We start from the raw sequence: 19,663 nt of genomic DNA, 5'->3' as shown, positions 1-19,663 counted from the left end.
AAAACTTAGAAGGGTCAGTATGAATGTTAAAGTCAGGTATGTGGTAACTTTAGTGGAAGTTGGAGAAGGTGTTTTTAACACCGTCTAATGATGTGGAGAAACACGTGCCATTACATTCACTGATGAACAGATCCGGGAGTAAACTATGCACTAACAGCATGGTATGATATGCAAGGTTATTTATAATGAGCTTAATACCCAGAGGTTTCTAAGCGCGGACCTGGGCATCGAACCTGTTTTGCTCCGCGTCGTCTTGCTTCCAAGGCGAGCACATTGCCCCCGAGCTATCCTCCCGAGACTGTGTTGGCCCGCCACAGGTCACCAGTGCGGGCCACTCCAAGTATCGAGATCACCCGACTAGCCAGTAAGGCTGTGGAACGCAGCAGTCGAATTGCAGGGAACACCCTGCCATGTCCGGTTCATCGTACTGCTTACACCAGCTGGGGGCACCCAGCATGTGGCAGCCTCGGCTCTGGGGGCACCCAGGCCGGGGCTTCAGGGACAGGCTGTGTTCACACGGTGAACCAACAGTGACAAAAGACACAGGCCCTCATTACGACCCTGGCGGAAATCGCGGTGCAAAATGCACCATGGAGCACGGCGGAAAGCTGCCGATAGCGCCATGGGGGTTGGCGGATTTTCCGCCCCATTCCGACCTTGGCGGGGCGGTAAATCCCCATTCCCCATTTTACCCTTCCCCATTCCCATTTTTGCCCCATAGGGTATAATGGGAGTGGGGAAGGCGTTAATTACGCCACCGTAGAATAGGGTGGCGTAATTAACAACAAGGTCCCGTAGCGCCATGGATTTCTCCGCCCGGAAAAACCAGGCGGAAAACGCTCCATGGCGCTACGGGAACTCGTAGTAGGGCGGACGGGTCCGCCGCGAATAACGCTGGCGTAAACCCACTCCGCCAGGGTCGTAATGAGGCCCACAGACACTAGTTGCCACTTCCAGGGGCTATGCTGTACTGTCTCTCACGTGCCAGCGGAGCCACTTTTGTTTGCGTCATGACACAATCAGGATGCTTTTCCTTAAAGGGGCAACAGGACCACACTTAAATACGCCACACACCACAGAGACGAGCACCAGTCTCCCAGGCTAGCCTGCAGAGAGCAATGATGTTCATTTTCATAACATCTCAAAAAATGGCCTCTCTGAGCTAAAACCTAGATGTAGGGTATTGAACTAATAAAGCCCATCATTACAGCACTTATGAGCAGGATGCGCCCAGCATGGCACGATATATTGAAATGTGATATTATTATTACTGTTCATATAAGAGGTTGGATCCCTTGGAGGGTAATGCGTAAAGTCTGAGGGACTGCCAGTAGAGAAAGCAGAGGGCTCACAGGTAGTCGACACGGAGAGCAAAACATACAGGCTTTGCAGGCTGGCAGACCTTCTGTATCACATTCCTAAAATGTGGGTGGTCTCTACTTTGGAAAGTCTTACACGATTTACATTTGGGGGAGTGAATAGCTCTGGTGACAAAAACATATATATGAATGTCTAGGTGAGATATCAGGTTCCTTCCTCCTTTCATTTTTAGGTCTAGCTTTAGAAAGATTTAGCTCTCTATCAGAGCTCTTGCAGGCAATAATTAGAGGGGCTCTGTTATCAATTATTAGCTGCTCTGTGATGCAGAAAGATTTGTGCAGCTAGGTCTCAGTGCTTGCATTTTTGTGTCATCCATGTCATGCACGTTTTTTCCAATCGTCTCTCCTCATAGACTATCAACTCTGCACTTCTCCTCCACAGCCTTGCAGCATCTCCCAACATGTATTTTAGTTTATGCAACACCTCTAATTTAGGTAGCACAAAACAGAGGTAATGATCGCATCTACTGAGACAGGGAAGGAAAAACTGGGGAAGAAATGAAAACAAAAGTAGGATTGGTGCAGTCCCCTCTTGGTGTTTCACTTCTTTTCCTGCTATGTGCAAGTCAACTTGCATGTCATTTTTGTGTGGGGATGCTGGGGACGATTGGGCAGAAGTCCAGGACCCAATTAGACTCTTAAGGGACCAGGCCGCAAATCTCGGTAACAGAGGGGGTCGTTAGCATGGAAGGTGGAATTGGAAGTTGAAGAGTAAGGTCTTGAGTTGTTCGCAGTACTTGAGGTGGTCTGGTTCAAGACGGTGAGAGAGAGGGAGCCTGCTGAGAAGAAAAATCTGCCCCCAGCTCTCTGCTTGGAGAAGCATTTGATCAGCAGAGAGTTGGAGCAAGAGGATAGAAGGGATCTGGACAGAGAATATTTAGTAAAAGTGAGTTGCCAGTAGAGTGGTCCCAGGCCCCAGACAGCCTTGTGGATGATGTAAAGGGTTTTGAATTTGATCCGTGCAACAACCCGGGAGCCAGTGGAGAGATTTTAGGGCTGGAGGGATATCGTCGTAGGGCTTGAGGTCAAGGATAAGTCTTGCAACCCTATTCTGTATTAGTTGAAGAGAACAGAGTGAAGAGAGAGGCAGGTTGAGGAAGAGGCTGTTACAGTAATTTACCCTGGAAAGGACCAGAGCTCTAGAGACATTGAGTGGAGGACTTGTTTTGGGCCTTCCGAAAAGCATTGAAAACTTGGTTGTTTGCCTAAAGCTTATGCTCACAATAACGTTATGAGCCACATGTATGTATTACTGTATATGAATGCACAGAAATGTATTCCCCCTGGCTCCGCAATACGTGTAACTGGTCTTGCAACAGCTTCTTGATGCCCCCAGGCTTAAGTGCTTTAAAAATAAAAAAAATAAAAAATGTAAATGGGAGTGATATTTCCAATTGTTTGCACTGTGGAGGCAAGCTTAGGCTGCTCCATTGGATCAACATTAACCAATCGTGCACTCAGAGTAACAAGGACAGAGCAGCAATCTCCCCACCCCCAAAAAAAGACACCTGTTATATAATTTTTGTTATATGTGCATTCGTTATAAAGTGATTTGTTATAAAGATTCGTTATAAAGACATGTAACCGTACATCTGCATGTTTGAGCACATTCCTTTCCTGTCCTCCTGGAACTGCCTTTCAAGTTCTTGCCTTGTGTGAGCCACTCGTAAATCCTGTCCTTGGAATGCAGTTGGTTCACCAGGCAACCATAAAAAGTAGGAATCATAAAATGTACTGTATTGTATTTATTGACAATACAAGGTGTTACTTAAAAAGCAATCAACAGCCAATAGGGCACTCCTGAATCAGGTGTGGTGCAGTAGTGGTAATGATAGTCAGCAATTGCCTGACTCATGTTTGAGAATATTTGTTGCAGATTACGGGGACATACTGTGGTGCAAGGGGGACTTGCACAGGTGGAGTTTTGTGCACGTTGCTCGGCGATGTGGAGTAATGTGAGAGTAGGTATAGGTGACTCCTTCTTGGTTCAGGAGGTGGAGCGTCAATGAGGATTTGAAGTAGTCAATATTAGTGCACAGTATTGATTACAGGGCTCTGCTATGCCACAGAAACCTGGTTTAAATACATTTTCACCAGTAGGAAGTGCACCAAAGAAAGTGCTACCAGGAAGAACAAGAGTTCCATTGTGATTTACAGAAAACGGGCACATATCTATTTGGATGGGGAGCTCCGGCCACTTCTCCCATCACTTTCCCTCATTTACACTTGCACCAGATGGATATTCTCACTTTGAAAGAGGGCAGCAATTGAAGATGTACTCTCTCAGATACATGGTTAAAGAAAAAAAACATGTTTTGGTCATTAAGAAGAAATTGTAACTGATAAATCAATCCCAGACACTATACGCCATTTTATGTTTAGTGTAAACAGATTCTTGCATAAAGTTGCTTGACATTAATCATGCACCTTTTCTGAATTCCAGTTTGATAACTAGTTCTGTGGGACCAGACATATTCACGTAGAGAGCATTCTAAGGCAGTCAAGCAGAAGCCACCAGCTGATGAAAAGTATACTGCCTTTAGCTAGCGGTAAAGGGTACGAAAACATGTTTAGAATTATACCTTTTTCATAGAGAAAAGGTTTATTTGTACACGAGCTGTGGCCTAATTAGCGATTCTGTTGCACCATTGGTCATTACATCACATCTTCTGTTACAGAGAGGGTAGGTGCTGCACTACTGCCCATGATCAGGCAGAGAAGCCAGACAATGAAGAATGCCATCGTCCCTGTATCACAGCCTGGATATATGATGAGTGAGTGAATGGCAGTAGCATTAGAGTACTTCCCAGAAATCACAAACAGAATAGCTGCTTGTTTTACCAAAGAAAGGAAATGAAGCCTTTTAGGCAGAGCTCTTTATGGGTGCTTCACAATTGCCAACATTCCTGTCATGTATGTAAAAACCTATCCAATGAAAGAGCACTAATCACCAAATATATTCTATTGTGTCCGTTGTAAATAATGCATTGATTAGCTGTGGTATGCAAGCAAAGAGAGATTCCATAGCACTGGCACTTACTATAACTTCACTAGAGTGCAAACTGGTGCTAGGATAGTGAAGATTTCTGTTGAAACTATATCAAAATTAGGGCACAGGGTTTCAGAATTTGGTTAATGTAAGAATTTTAATCCAAAGTAATATCAAATGTGGAGAATGTTAATGTCATTTTTTATTATATCTACCCAGAGAAAGATTGCTTTCTGCCAGAGCTCGAGGAAGAGCATGTAGAGGGCTCCTGGTGTCCATTAGTTATTTCGTGATGAAGAGAGGGACTTGTATTCTCTTTTTTCATCTTGACTGTAACAATATGTTCACAGGGCTATCTTGGAATGGTAGGACATGCCTGACGATGTATCATTTACGTGAATGTGTGTAAACAATTCATATGGTTGATGTGATTGATGATCACAATCCATGTTGATCAGATGACCTGGTAGATGTTTGTGAATATACAATTTTCAAAATGTCACTTAAAAGTATGAGGTCCATGAAACTAGAGTCTGTGGTCAATACAAACATAAAACTACGCATGGGTGGTCTGACATGTTATGTTATGTTATGCCATGCTATGATGATTTATACCATGCACTGCTTCCATATGGATAGTCTCCAGGGGCTCACATGGCTCTGTAAGAAAAGTGGATGGAGTTGGTTAGTGAGGGAAGAGGGATAGAATAGTGGTTGTGCTCCTCTGTTGATGCTTGCAGAACCAGGCTTGCTCCCACGCATTTGTGCTTGGGAGCTTTCTTGGTGTGCTTTGTAGTGTGCACTGAGCTTGTTGTGTCAGGAGGAGTAGTGTCCAGTGTCTGAGTTGTTTGTTGTTTGCAACTTTTTTTTATTTTGCCTGACTAGTGGAGGGTTTTTGCTTTGCATGTCCTTGGTGTGTAGTTGTGCTTACCCTTTTGGATGTTAGTAGCATTGGAGAGGTGTGAGGGTGTGAACAAGATGAGGGTGGTGGATAGACGGTTTCTGTTAGCCTCTGGATGTGAGCTGGTTTTATTGTTTGATTTGTCCATCTGTATTGCCCCTTGTTTGGTTAGATCGCAGAGTGTGATTTGTGGCGTGCACATTTTTATGCTTGCCTCAGTGAATTGAATAGCCAGATTTTAAGCCATTTTCTGAATGTTCCTATTTCCTTTGGTCTCGAGTTCCAGAGTTTTGCTATCAAACAGGAAAATGCATTTCCTCGGAAGTTCCTTTTCTCGTTGTGGTTTGTTTCTATGTGGACGTTGTTGCTCGATCGTAGGTTTCTTTGCAGTTGATAATGGGTGATTTTAGCTTGGAGAAAGTCGACTCCTTGTCCGTGTAGTGATTTGTTTGTGATGCAGAGGGCTTTAAAGTTAATGTGTTTTTTTACTTGTATCCAGCGCAGACTTCTCAGGGCTTGTCTGATGTGGTCTCTTCTGTTTAGTCTCAGGAGTAGTATTGATGTGGTATTTTGGAAGTGTTGGAGTTTTCTTTTTAGGTGTGCTGACATTCCAAAGTAGAGGCTGTTTGTGTAGCCTACTCTTGATAGTACCAATGAGTTGATTGCAAGTGGTCTGTGTGGGAAATTAAGGTAGGGGAGTATCCCTCTTATTAGCCACAGGAGATAGAAACATTTCTTTGCTTTTGTGGTTTGACTTGTGGTTCTAGGGAGAGCGCAATCTCCTGGAGTTTTTTTTTCAAATCACTGATGATGTCTCTGATTAGGTTCCCATGCACGGTGGCCAGCTCAGGTAGGTCTGTGTTGCATTGTCTTCCAGTGAGAAGATCATTATTTCTGTTTTAGTTAAGATTGTTGTTTGTCATCCAGGTATATAGTCAGTGAGGTATTTGTTGAGGGTGCTGTTCGGTTCTTGGACGGAGGATATCTTGAAGATGAGTTGGGCGTCGTCTGCCTAGTTGTAGGATGTCAGTCCATGGGGTTGAATGAGTTTTATTAGAGGGGACATGTAGATGTTCAAGATCAGTGGGGAGAGGCTTGATCCTTGTGGTACGCCGCAGGTGATGTTTTTGGAGTTAGATGTAAATGGCAATAGGTGTGTTCTTTCTGTTCATTTGTTGAGGAAATATTTCACCCATTGTAGTGCATTTTTTTATGCCGCATTACTCCAATCTCTTCATTAACATTGTGTGTCAAATTGTGTCAAAGACAGCTGATATGTCTACTAGTATGAGGGTTGATTGGGTACTGTTGTCTGTGAAATTATGTAGGTCTTCCCATATGGAGAGAAGTTCAGATTCAGCTCCTCTCATGGGTCTGAAGCTGACTTGGGGTCGGTTCAGTATCCGGTTGTATTTTATTGAGTAATTCTTTGTAGATGTGGTTCTCAAAGATTTTCGCTGTGTAAGGTAGATTCGATGTAGGTCTGTAGTAGGTATGATCTTCTGCATTTCCTGTTTTATCTTTTAGGAAGGGCTTGATCTATGCTGATTTGAAAGATTTAGGTACTATTCCCAAGTTTAGTGATAGATTCATTTTTAGTCGAAAGTATGAAGCTGGCGTTCTGTGGTTGAAGAATTTTTTGTAGATGCCTGGTGGTTGTTTTTGTGGTGTTGCAGCGTGCATCAATGTTGTATTGCTTCTATTTTTGCTCTTAGATGGATTTTGATGTTGTCACATAGGGATTATGATGATACCACGTGTTTGTTGCATGAAATTGGGTCTTTTATTTCCTTGATCATTTTGAACAATTCTTTTCATGGGTTTGTAGCCAATTGGATTCTTGTGGAATCATATTTTTAATTGCTTTCAGGGCTGCTGATTTGCAAATTGGTATTTGTGTCAGTATTTGTTTTTATCCAGTTGGTTGTAGTGTTTTCTCCATTGTTCCCAGTTTGCGGTTTGATTTTTTGAGTTCCCTCAATTCTTCTCTGAACCATATTGCTGCAATTTCTTTGGGGAGGGTTTTAAGAGTTTTGCAAGTACTAATTGATCTAGGCCATTAGTGATCCAAGTGTCATGCTTCTCTTCCACTAAACCCGGTGTAATTTGATTTAGCTGGGAGGAGTTTGGTTTGCTTGATTCCAGTATATCTGCTAGCATTTCCAGGTCAAGACTCTTCCAGTTTCTTTTGTTTGTTGCTGAAAGTTTTACATTTGTGGCCATAATGCGGGTTGGGGTTTTCACAATGAATAGGATCATGTGGTGTTTGCTCCATATGATTGGTACTGGTGGGGAGGTGGTTGAGAGTTCATAACTGCCGAAGACTGCATCTATAGTGTGTTCGGCAAATTCCGTGGGAATATTTACTATTTGTTTGAAATGGAGGGTTTCCAGTAGGAAGCTGACAGTGTTTACTGTGGCTTCATTTTTTCATTTGATCCAAATGTTGAAGTCGCCCAGAACGACTATGTTGTCATGGTAGGTGGTGAGGTTGGCAATGGTTTCATTGAGATTTATAGCAAAGCTGTGGTTTTAGGAGGGCAGTCTGTAAATCAGGAGGAAGGGTAGATTGGCCTGGTTATTGAGCTTGATGTTGATTATGAGCGATTTTAAATCTTCTATGTCAATTGATGGGACTGGTGTTGAGCAGATGTGGTTTTTGTGCACAGGTCTGATTCCTCCTCCTCTTCGGTTTTCTCTGTTAGAATGTATTAGTTTGAAGTTGTCAGGTATGGCTTTGTGGGTGATTACTTTGTAGTTATATGACAGCCATGTTTCTGTGAGGAAGAGCATGTCTGCGCCGTCTTCACTTAGGAGATCATAGATTTCTGTTTTGTGCTCAGCCATAGACATAAACTAATGTCTAGTATACATGAAAACAGAGAACACAGTTATTACTCTCACCATCTTTTCTTAAAGAAGAAGAGCTTTTAAGGACATATAATGATTATAAAGAGGCATTCAAACAGAAAAGAAGACCACATACTATGGCAGCAATCCAAAATCTATTTACAAAAGCTCCATGAAGCAACTGAGCAAGATACATACTAAAACAAGATTTTCAAAATGTTAAATCTCTAGGGAACTGCTCTACTGGAGAAACCCATAAGCAAGTAAAAGGCAAACATGGCCATGCACAATTTTGTGTTAGCCATAATACAAGACACATATCAAGATAAAACACTAGAGGAAATTATTTGTCAATTAAATATTGAACAAAAACAAGTCTGTGTAACAGCCCAAATTCATATTGAACATCAATTCCTACATGATGTGTAAGTGTACAGTACACAACCACCAGTCCTGTACCACAGTGGTAAAGGATTAAAGTGTAAAAGTTACATAAACCTGGCTATTCAACAGACAATGACAACCGCGTAGGGACACCACAGACAAAGAACCAGAGAGGAGACAGGATGAGCCAAAGAACCACATACAAGAAGCAGGCTAGATACCGTCAAGAGGCAACCAAAGAGCCGTGCCAGAGGCCCCAGCAAACTGAATGACTTAACTGATTTCCCTCTCCTGCTATTCCAACATAACTGACACCACTACACCAGACTGTGGACTAGCCAAACTACACATAAACAAACAGGGAATCAATAATATGCTCACACGCACCATCTCTAGATGCTGAAGCACTTTGGATCCCTTAAGTACACTATCTAAACAGTGCACACAACCATACACACCATAACACACACAACACACTAGCACCAACACACAACATTACCACACAACCATGGCCCTGAATCTTTACCCATAAGGTAACAATGCACAAGACCTCTGGCACAAACTACCACATGCAAATCCACACTCACAGACGGCAGTTCCTCCTGGTTCTGAACCATTCCTCTCATCCTATCCGCACTAACCTCCACCCCCCCCCCCTCTTGCAGAGCAACACGAGCACCTGCAGACAGCCCCTGGGTGGTAGCAGTGCATGGTATAAATCAACATAACATAACATACTCAATGTCATTTATTACTTGATATGAGAAACATTTGATTACCCATAGCATGTGTTTTAATAGCTTTAATTGTACTCTATGCTTCCAACATAGGTGGCATGACTCTGCACCTACTATTCATGTTCTCTGTAGAGCACGAAAAATTAATATAGAGTAAAATACATACTGAAAAAGCTCAAGAGGTTGCCAAATAATGAAACACATGAAATGACTCATAATATCTGAGGTCTCCATAGTCTCAAATATCAGGGAAGCATTGATATACTCAACATTTCAAGAAATACTAAAATGTGATGAAAGTAGAATATTTGGAGGAAAACGAGGAATTTAAATTGTGGATCTATCCCGCAAAAGACCCACAATGGCTAATAGGTATTTCAAACCACCACTTCAGAGTATAGTGCCAAAACTATGGGGAGCATTTGGAATGTGAATTTGAGGAATTATTTATTATTTAAGTAGACAACCCATGGAAAATTAAAAAAATCATGTTGAATCAAACAGTAATCACTATACTGAAATTGTTGCAGCTTCATAAATCTACACCAATTTAAAGAAGGTGCACAAATAGTCTGCCTAATGACCTCACTAGTAGGCTGACATATAGAAGTGAAATGGTACAAAACAACAAAGCATCATTTAATTTAAAGCTGTTGACAAAATCCCAAAACATGGCTTGATTAGCAAATGAAGCAATAATTTTTTTAAAAAAGATAAAAAGAACATAGCATATCAATATCAGCTGGACTTGGTAGCCTTTTAAACGTGAATATGCAAGCTAAAAATGCTCTGTTGAAATGTAAAGGTGCAAAGCGTATTCGTCACTGGTGCATTGGGACATGAGTTGGGTTTTCAAAACCATAGCAGTGATTTGTACATTAAAGCAATAGTCATGCAAATGAACACCATTATAAGGCTCCTTTTACTAAGTCTATGTTTCCAGCTATTGAAAGATGTTTACATTACCAGAAAACAGCTCCCCATTTCACCTGCTTATGCAGTAATTATACACAAATCACAAGGACTGAATTTATACACAACCATTATTGACACTGGATCACAAATCTTTACCAAGGATTGGGCTATGCAGCATTTTACAGTGTATGGACATCCCAAAGATTGTACATACTTGGTGTTGAGCACTCAAACACAACATCTGATATTCCATACATGAAATAATATAATGAGCTGCGCTCACTATATGCCCCATATTTCATCTACTTCAACTTGATATACCCCAAACAATATTTGCAGCTAAAAAAAACATTACAACAATTAAAAAACAGTGATTGTGTTTAGCACTATAAAACACATACAAGTATCGCTTAACAAAAAAAGCAATCCAAAAAGAAAGTAGGCATTGCCAGGTTCTTACAAAACTGCCCTTCTGCAGTCATAAACGATACAAGTGTCAACTGCGCTATGCAGATGCACCAATACAGTAGCTCGTTCCCATTCCGCCTTTAGTTCAGAAAATCCAAAGTGTGACACCAAACAAAGACACTATAGCCTTTTAAAACTCTCATCACTCAAATAAATGGAAACACAGAAAATATATATTCAAGCTCTATACTCGCTGCTGATGAAAACACTCTAAACCAGCAAAATGATTCCAAATCATGAACAAGAGCCTTATGAATTGTTTTGAGCTGTCTTTACTGCTATTCAACTCCCAAAGTAATATCAACCAATGTGTTGGTGTAAATTACACCTAAAACAATGCTGCTCATATCATGCAACTTGCCACCAAAACATGCACATTGACAATTGAATATTACTCATTATACCAAATGTTAAAAAGATTCAATTGAAAGACCTCTTCTGAACCACAAATGAGGATTGTGTGATTTGTGGCCTTGATTTCAAACAAAGCAATCAAGTAGAAATATATAGGTATGATCAGCTGTCATCGTGTTGAGGGGTAAAACTCCTGGCATAACAATACATAGTTCAAGTATTCATTATGCACATAGTCAAGTACCCATATCAGAGATGTACTGTATAACACACAGGCAACCGTTTATCATCATGGCCGTCCAACAACCAGTGACATTTTGTAGCCTACATTTGAAAAAGCATATCTATAAATGATATGAGGACAGCATTAAAATTCAAGAAAGTATTTTCTGAAATTTAAAAGAGCTTACAGAATATCACTGGAAAAAGGCAATAACAACCTAAACACACATTACCAAGAAAAACAACACAAAATAGCCACGGAAGAATAACTATACAACACTGCTTGTACAAAACTGAGAAACTCCACCAAGCCCAAAAAACTCATGTAAAGGTAGGAAGGAACACGCAAACATGTAAATTCACACAACCCTTAACAATACACCACATTCACCCTTTATAAAACACATTGGCCCTCATTACGACCCTTGCGGAAATCGACTGACCGGAGCGCCACAGCGTAAATAGCGTTTCCGCCATTGCACGAAGGAGCAAAGTGCGGCCCATTCCGACCCATCGGGCACGAGCACCACGGCATGGCGGAAGTGCTAAGTCCGCGATGGCGGAAAAGACCCCAAAACGGCCCACACCGCCGCCGTACGGGGCCCCAGGTGCAATACCGCCACCCCTCCTAGCGGTCACCGCAGAGTGCGCCTACCGCAAAGTACGGTGGCCGGAAATATACGGAAACGGAAGTTAAAACACGGGCCCGGAACGGGAAACATCCCGGCGTACACCTATAAATACACTAAAACCACACAACCACTAAAAACACTACCCTGAGACACACCCCACCCCGTCAACCACCCTAGCGAAACCAAGAAAAATGGGAAAAGCAGCGAAGAAAGCGTGCGACCGCAAGCGGCAGGTCCACTTCTCCCGTGAGGAACTCACCGTGCTAACAGAGACCCTCCAGGAGAATGCTGCCGTGGTCTTCTCCACGCAAATGACCAGGACGGCACTTGCAAACAAGAAGGCCATATGGGCTCTGGTGGCACAGCGGGTAAGTGCGGTGGGGACCGCACCCCGCACCCCACAGCAATGCCGCAAGCGATGGGACGACCTGCGGATACGCGTCCGCAGCATACTCTCTGCCAACCGCAACATTGCCACAGCCACCGGGGGAGGTCCTGAATCACCCATCAAGTTGACCCCCTGGGAAGAAATCTGTGCCTCCACCATCGGAATGGAGAGCATTGAGGGAGTCGGAGGGATGGAGAAAGGAGTGCAGACATCCGAAGATTCAGGTAGGTGGGCCAGATATAACAAGCCACACAGTCCATCCATGTGAAGCACCATGCGTCCACATAGTGCAACAGAAACACATGTCCAGGATAAGGTCCACACACATCGGCCTGATAGCGCACGTTAAAACCCACAATAAATACATAAATAATTAAAAACCCCTAATACACGCACTACACGTGCAGCAGGCACACCCAAACTGCAGGCTGCCAAACAACTGCACCCTCACTCCACACACAAATCAAAGCACCTCCAAGGACCCGACCCAAATCACCCTCAGGTACCACCCCAAAGCATGTGATACAATGCCATTCCAATTCCCACAGACCCATCAATAACCCTCGCCCTCCTTTACTCCACCACAGGGTCCGATCCAAACGACGAGCCACAGGACACCCCTACCAGCACACCTGCAAAGAGGGCCAAGACCAACGGCCAGAGACCCTCCACCTCAGCTGCACGCATCAAGACACGGCAGCAGCACAAATCAGGTGGTAGCACAGAGGAGGGAACATCAACAGGCACCCCAGCAGCCAGCATGGCCACAACACCACCACCACAGGTCCCCCCAATGGATGCCACAGAAGGCACTGCCTCTGGTGGCAGCAGCACCATAGGTGACACCCCATTGATGGCAGCATGCTCGGACACAGAAGACGGGGATGTCGAGGTCAGATCCATCCATGACCTGTCCCAATCCCCCTGTCTGTCCCATCCCGTACAACATGAGGATACCACGCAGGGGCAGCCACAAGACGACGACTGGCCATCCCCCCCAAGCCCTGTGGCAAGGCAACATGAGGACAACAGCCCCTCTGTGACACCCCCGCAAATGGGCATGGCCCAGCAGAGGCAACAGTCCCTCGACAAGTTAATCGTCCAACAGCAGCAAATGGCCACACTCCTCAAGGACCATGCCGATGAATGTGGGGGCACCAAGGCAGACATAGAAACATCAACAGAGACACTTAGGGCAGAAATGGAGAGATGTACAGAGACGCTAAGGGCACAAATTGAGAGTAGCACCGAGAGCCTGAGAGTCCAAATGGAGAGAAGCACCGAGAGCCTGAGGGGGGAACAGCATGCGACGTCCAAAGACGTATGTGCCGAACTTGCCGCAGTGCGCCGTGTGCTCACTGAGCTCTCGCAAACCCTTAGGGACATGCATGGACGTGAGCAGGCAGACACATAATCCGTTGCAAGTTCCGTCCAGGGCAGCCCCCAACGTAGATCAGGGAGGAACCTGCGCTCCACAGGCAGGGGTGCCCCTGATACCCGCAGAGGGGGCTTGCAATAGCGACAGGCCACTGACAATGAGCATCTTTGGACACTGGTGTTCGGGTGGGAGGTAGGAGGGTGGAGGGGGTGTGTTGGGCTCACTTGGGTGGCGGGTCGATAGGGTGTTCAACATGATATCACATATGCCATAAAAAGTGCACGATCACCCAATGAGATGTGTGGACATTGATCTTTGTGTACTAGGCCATCATAGGCGTACAGTCCATATTGTGCATGTCCCAGACACACGCAGTGCCACGAGTCCCGTGTCCATGTATCAGCCCCCAGGCGTGAGTGCTAGAAGCATACATCAATGAGATGCTGACGGATGTCACGGCCCTCCGGTGCCTCGCAGACTCCTTGAGGTGCTGCCACATCCCCACCCTCATCATGACCATCATCCGGTACTTGCAGTTCAGCGTCAGGGGGCATGGGCACATTTCTACGTACGCACATGTTGTGGAGCATGACACATGCCATGACCATCTTTGCAACCTTCTCATGGCGGTACAGGAGTGCCCCGCCAGACCTGCTGAGGCAGCGGAAACGAGTCTTCAGTAGGCCGAATGCCTGTTCTATGACTACACGGGTACGTGAGTGGGCATGGTTGTAGTCCTCCTCATGCAGGTCCCGTGGGTTCCGGACTGGTGTGAGGAGCCATCTCTTCAGTGGATATCCAGCATCACCTGTATGTGGACGATAAACGTAGGATGTGGAATGCCATTGATACGTACGCACACCCCCCCCCCTTCCTGCCAGTACATTGCCAAATCACATACCCCACATCATCATGCATGAGATGAGACTCACCGAGTAGCCAGGATCTGTACCCTGCGTGTCGCTCCATGTAGCGTGGTATGGTAGAGTTCCTCAAGACCATGGAATCATGGGTTGATCCAGGGAATCGGGCACAACAATGCGTAATGATCCTGTTGGAGTCACACACCATTTGTACATTCAGGGAATGAAATTGTTTTCGGTTGCGGTACTGGGCCTCCATGGCATGTGGGACGACCAATTCAACATGGGTGCAGTCGATGGCACCAATGCAACCCGGTATGCCGGCAAGTGCATGGAATCCCACTTTTGTGTTCGTAATTTCCTGCTCCGAGCGTGGTAGGGAGATGTAGTCGTCTGCGTGCTGCAGGAGGGCATCGAGCACTTGGAATAGTGTCCGTGAAAACAGTGGCTGTGATATGCCATGCAACTGTCCGACTGTGTGCTGGTAGGTGCCTGTGGCCAGGAAGTGGAGTACAGACACCACCTTCAGTAGGGGTGGGATTGCGGTTGGGCTATATATCATGCTGACTAGGTCAGCCTGTGTCATGTCCACAATGGCGGCTATGGTGTCCCGGTCCAGACGGTAGAGGGTGTGGATCTGCTCATCAGTGAGGTTGAACGGATGTGCTCGGAGGCGTGGGATTGCGGGCTGCCTGCGTGGTGGTAGTGGCTGTGCTGCTGGGCCTTGCTGGCCCTGCCTCGGCCTCCTCCTCCTCCTGCGTCTCCTCCGTGCGGCTGGTTGTAGTTGTTGTTCGTCTTCTTCTTGGAGTCGGAGCACTTGCAGTGCTATCAGGTCCCCCAGGGCCAACATCGCGAGTCCTGCCGGTAGCATTTCGCTGTGGTTGTGGGAGGAGACTGGCTGTGCAATTTATGTGTTTTCAGGCTGTATGGCCTCCACCTGTGGTGATTGATTCCACCTGTGCAAACGGCTCTCCCCTTTGGCCGAGCACGTCCCGCGCACTACGCTGCAATTCGGGTAATGGTATCTTGCTATTGCAATCATGTATTTGTACCCGATGGGCGTGTAAGATTGGTTGATATGTTCATTCTGCTGTGGTCCCATTGTTTCCCATACTATCTGTGCAGTCGCGAACGGACTTGTGAAGGGTCAGTGGAACGTAGTACTCGAGTAACGGTGGGCCCTCATGCATCACTGTACCGAGTTGCAACGACGGGCGGGGCGTCCCATTTGTGGGTGAAGGCAGTTGCCATTTTCACACACAGCCGCACTCGATGGAATAATTAGTGATTTCAAACGGCCACAGATGCCTTTTCGACGTGATGTTGCAAATGAGGAATTAGAAGGGCGGCGCTTTCGGTTTCCAGCTAGCGGCGAGGAGATGCCCACAGGTCTGACTGCAAATGTAACGTTCTATTGTTCTATGTCCTTGAGACAGGGCCCATGGCGAGGGAGCAATGATTGATATGAATAGTTTGGGATGCGCAATAGCTACGTGGGCGATGAGGCCGGCCATTCCCAAATACATGTTACTTCACAACACTAGATTTACGGGCTGGGGCACTGTGGATGTAGCAGGCTGCATTACGCACAGACTCAATGGACGTTTCTAATGTCATGTGAGTAATAATTCAGGCGTTTTGATCCCGGGATGAGGGAATGATGAATGGATGCATGGGCAGGTGATTTGGTGCAGAGTTTGCCATGTACAGGGCTTCTTGGGATCTATCCGCCTCCCCTACGCTATGTGATGCAGGGCTGCCATAGTGGGACCATCGTCTATCTGGCCTTGTTGAGCCCTCCCTGTCTCGACGCGCCCTCAGACACTTGTGTCCATGCACGTTAACATTCCCATCTGATGGATTCTGTTTTGGCAGACGCATGCACAGGTACACTCGTTCGTGATGGTGTTTACACCTAGGTATAGATGGTTATGAGTCGCAAGTGGCTTTGGGGTGTTGATGATCCTTTGGAGTGGGCTGGCATGCATATGGCTGTGGATTTCGTGTGCTCATTGAAGTGAGTTGTTCGAATGTAGTTCTGATGGCCATTCTGTTCTTGTTCTTTTCTTTTGGTTGACAGGTATCTCCTCCCCTTTTGCCACTGCCATCTGTATGCCACTCCTGCAGATGGATTTTACTCCCGACACCTGCTGCTTCGTGTTAATCGGTGGAGCAGCATTACGATCTTATGGGACGATCGCCAGTGGCCCACATGCCCTTACGCAGTACTGGTGGCTCGGAGCAACATTTCGGCCTTTCAGCTGGACTAGTGCCTCCCCATTGGGACGGCCCTGCGGTTGTGTGCGCTTCCTTTTTGCCTTTTCGTACGTGATTGTGGCTCTGTGTACCATGATGGGACAGGGCGTCACACAAGTAGTGGCTGGTCTTTTCTTGCGGATGCAGCCCACAATGGTGAAATGTGTTTTGGAGTTCATGGCCTGATGGCTGTATGGGCTTGGTGATTTTGTTGTGCATTAAATTTCTATTCTGATTTGGGCCGTGTAGCGTTTTTCTTTGCAAGTGATGTGGCATGTGCCTATATGTGGGGCGATGTATTGTGAGGAGATCTGCATTGGGTTCCTGCTTCGGGGTTTAGTTGCGTGGTACTGTGCTGGGCGCGTTTGCCTACTGAGCCCGTGAGGTCAGGGATGGGGGCTGCCTATATGACAGTTTGGATGTTGTCATGCTCAGGGGCGGGGGATTGGGTTTTGTGTGACAGATGGCGGTCAGCCAGGTGGACTGGTGGAATGTTGTTATTTTCGGAATGTTGCTGGTCACAGGTGCCTGTGTTTGCGTGCCTTTCGGGGGGGGGGACTGTGGTCATGTCCATTGGGATGGCTTCTGTATTCGTGCCATCTGTGCCCTGCAGCTCCCATTGGCCCCTGTTGTGTTTCTTTTGTTCGTTGGCATGCATGGGTGCTTTGTACATTTCAATGGTTGCATTGTGACTACATTGCACCTACAGGGAGTTGTACTTTGTGGGCAGGGAGCGGTGTACAGGCACTCAGTGGGGCCGTTTACGGTTGATTCGCGATGCCGGACTTCTCGCCATGGCGGAATGGTCCATTCCGCCATGCCTGATGGCGTTAGGTACATGTCCGCTAGGGTCGGAATTGGCGTACCGTTGCACCATGGTGGTGTTTGCGGTTTGGCATGGCGCGCGCGCGCGTGCTTAGTGCAGTTAGCGTTGGCGTTCACTACGGTGTCGCTAATGGCTTCGTACTTTGCGGTGACGGGTCATAGTCGCACCGAGCGCTATTCGATGGCGGTATTGCATTTCCGCCATCGTTTTTCCCTTTCCGCCAGGGTCGTAATGAGGGCCATTGAAATCACCTTAGGTAACTCACAATGTCACATAGTATTCTTTTGCAAACTAAATATGAAGGAAAACGAAGAATTAATAATCCACAACCATAACATTATCATATAGTCAATACGTATGTGCACAATTTGCATAACTAAACTGAATAAACACCATGTAATGAGGAAACACAATTAAGAGTAAAACAATGTACACTTGTTAATTCATAAGCAGGTTTTAAATAAAATGATGTTGCAACGTGTGCACCAAACCACAAAAGAGCCGTTAAGTCAGACCAGATGGAATGTCTTCAGAAATGCTTGCTACAAATCCATCCAGCAGTCTAAGCTTTAGCTGAGACAGAATATGCATCTATGTAGAATTCATTAATTCATTCATTTTATCATTATGGTGCCAATGCGCTTTTGGTTGAACGCCCTTGGAGGGAACGGAGTCCACACATTTGGGAGAATTTGGGAGGTGCTATTATGCGTGTGTGCATTTCAGCAATTAAAGTTTTGCAAGGGTGGCCAAGGCCCTGGTAGTCACCCAGGTCCAAAGAGGGTGTGTATGGGTGCAGTGGATGTATACTATTGACTAAAGCAGGGATTGTTTTTAAGGAGATAGAGAGTTATGTGGGAAGCTACAGTTCAACTTTTTGTCATTAAATGTAGCTTCATTCTTATGGCAGAGGTGATCTGCAATAGTGGGTGTGTGGAATAAGTCTGTGCATCCGCTAAGTTGTGAAGGTGCAGTGTGCGTGGGGAGAAATGGATTAACTGTGCAAAGAACAATGGGCCTCATTGCGACTAGTGCGGAATGGGTTTAACGGCGCCGGTAATGGTGCCGGCGCCGTTAAACCCACTCTGCACTATTACGAGGTCCCCTCGCGGGACCCGCTATGGATGTCTGGTTTTCCAGATGTCCATAGCGAGTCCCGAGAGGGAACCAGGGAGCTAACAACGGGCCCGTAATTGACAGGCCCGTTGTTAGCTCCCTCCCCATTCCCATTGAGCCCTATGGGGGCTCGAATGGGAGTGGGGAAGGACCGGGCCGGGTTCCCTGAAGGAGGAAATACCGGGCCTTCCAAAGTCAGAATGGCCCGGTAATTCCCCATTCAGAGAACCTGGACCCGGACAAGATTTTAGAGGCAGCCATGGCGCTAATGGCGCCATGGCTACCTCCAAAGTCGTAATGAGGCCCAATGTCTATTTCCAGGATTCCATTTATGTACATGCTATGTTTCACAGGAGATCTCAGTGCTCGATGAATGCATAACACACACCCTCTGAGAGGTTCTTAGAGTAAGAGATTGCCATCCCTACTGCCTTTTAGAGCGAAACCAAGGACCCCATTTTGTGATTACATGCGGCGGCCTGGCCCACCATCTTGTGCTTTAAAGTTACCTGCAGTGACAACCTCGAACGAGGGATCCAAGGTGCCTGGTTGTCCTCCTACGGGATGATCAGCATGATTTACCCATGGTGCATTTTAAGTGTGATTCATTGCCCCTCTCCAAGCCCATATGACTGCAATACCTGGCCCCCTGTCAGGATTTGTTCTAGGTGCGAGTTGCTGGAGTGACTACCTGAGTCCTTCAAGTGTGCTTTGCGTTCCACAAGGAAGGTTGGATGGCAGAGCAAAGCAGTTGAAAGGAAGGAAGAGGCTAGTAGATGACTGATGGGCAGGTGGGGGGATTGTGGAGGAGGGGACAGCAGGATGAAAATTATGTGCGATAGGCGGGGAGCCAGGGGGATCAGGAAGTCGAAGGGAACAGCCAGGTTTTGAGGGCATTCCTGAAGGCCAGGTGATCCTCTATGAGGTGGAGCATGAGGGGGAGGATTTTCCAGAAAGTGGGTGCGAGGACAGAGAAACTGGCACCTCCTAATCTGGAGAATTTGA

Source organism: Ambystoma mexicanum, chromosome 5p (assembly GCF_040938575.1).
Source record: "Ambystoma mexicanum isolate Mex_15411 chromosome 5p, UKY_AmexF1_1, whole genome shotgun sequence".
Taxonomy (NCBI): domain Eukaryota; kingdom Metazoa; phylum Chordata; class Amphibia; order Caudata; family Ambystomatidae; genus Ambystoma; species Ambystoma mexicanum.
Note: the sequence above shows the minus strand (reverse complement) of the source record.